This window comes from Nilaparvata lugens, chromosome 11 (genome assembly GCF_014356525.2).
Source record: "Nilaparvata lugens isolate BPH chromosome 11, ASM1435652v1, whole genome shotgun sequence".
Lineage (NCBI taxonomy): Eukaryota > Metazoa > Arthropoda > Insecta > Hemiptera > Delphacidae > Nilaparvata > Nilaparvata lugens.
In genome coordinates, this window is record NC_052514.1 from 44,497,230 (window position 1) to 44,498,640 (window position 1,411).

Sequence of the window (1,411 nt, forward strand, 5' to 3'; positions counted from 1 at the left end):
GTGGTTCAATGAATAGCAACTGTTAGGTTCTAGAAGGGACTCAGAGGATGCCTCAAGGATTACGTCAAGGTGGTGAAATTCATAGCAACTGCTATGCCGCAAGGCATGCCTCAACGTATGCCTCAAGGCATGCCTAAATGTGGTTCAATGAATAGCAACTGTTAGGTTCTAGGAGGGAGTCAGAGTATGCCTCAAGGATTACGTCAATGTGGTGAAATTCATAGCAACTGCTAGCCGCAAGGCATGCTTCAAGGTAGGCTTCAAGGCATGCCTCAAGGTGGTTCAATGAATAGCAACTGTTAGGTTCTAGGAGGGAGTCAGAGTATGCCTCAAGGATTACGTCAATGTGGTGAAATTCATAGCAACTGCTAGCCGCAAGGCATGCCTCAACGTATGCCTTAAGGCTGCCCTAAGTTGGTTCAATGAATAGCAACTGTTAGGTTCTAGGAGGGACTCAGAGGATGCCTCAAGGATTACGTCAAGGTGGTGAAATTCATAGCAACTGATAGCCGCAAGGCATGCCTCAAGGTATGCCTTAAGTTGGTTCAATGAATAGCAACTGTTAGGTTCTAGGAGGGACTCAGAGGATGCCTCAAGGATTACGACAAGGTAGTGAAATTCATAGTAACTGCTAGCCGCAAGTCATGCCTCAACGTATGCCCCAAAGCATGCCCTAAGGTGGTTCAATGAATAGCAACTGTTAGGTTCTAGGAGGGAGTCAGAGTATGCCTCAAGGATTACGTCTATGTGGTGAAATTCATAGCAACTGCTAGCCGCAAGGCATGCCTCAACGTATGCCTCAAGGCTGCCCTAAGGTGGTTCAATGAATAGCAACTTTTAGGCTCTAGGAGGGACTCAGAAGATGCCTCAAGGATTACGTCAAGGTAGTGAAATTCATAGCAACTGCTAGCCGCAAGGCATGCCTCAAGGTATGCCTTAAGGTGGTTCAATGAATAGCAACTGTTAGGTTCTAGGAGGGACTTAGAGGATGCCTCAAGGATTACGTCAAGGTAGTGAAATTCATAGCAACTGCTTGCCGCAAGGCATGCCTCAAGGTGGTTCAATGAATAGCAACTGTTAGGTTCTAGGAGGGAGTCAGAGTATGCCTCAAGGATTACGTCAAGGTGGTGAAATTCATAGCAACTGATAGCCGCAAGGCATGCATCAAGGTATGCCTTAAGGTGGTTCAATGAATAGCAACTGTTAGGTTCTAGGAGGGGCTCAGAGTATGCCTCAAGGATTACGTCAAGGTAGTGAAATTCATAGTAACTGCTTGCCGCAAGGCATGCCTCAAGGTATGCTTCAAGGCATGCCTCAAGGTATGCCTCAAGGTATGCTTCAAGGCATGCCTTAAGGTGGTTCAATGAATAGCAACTGCTAGCCTCACTGTATGTCTCAAGGCTTGCTTTAA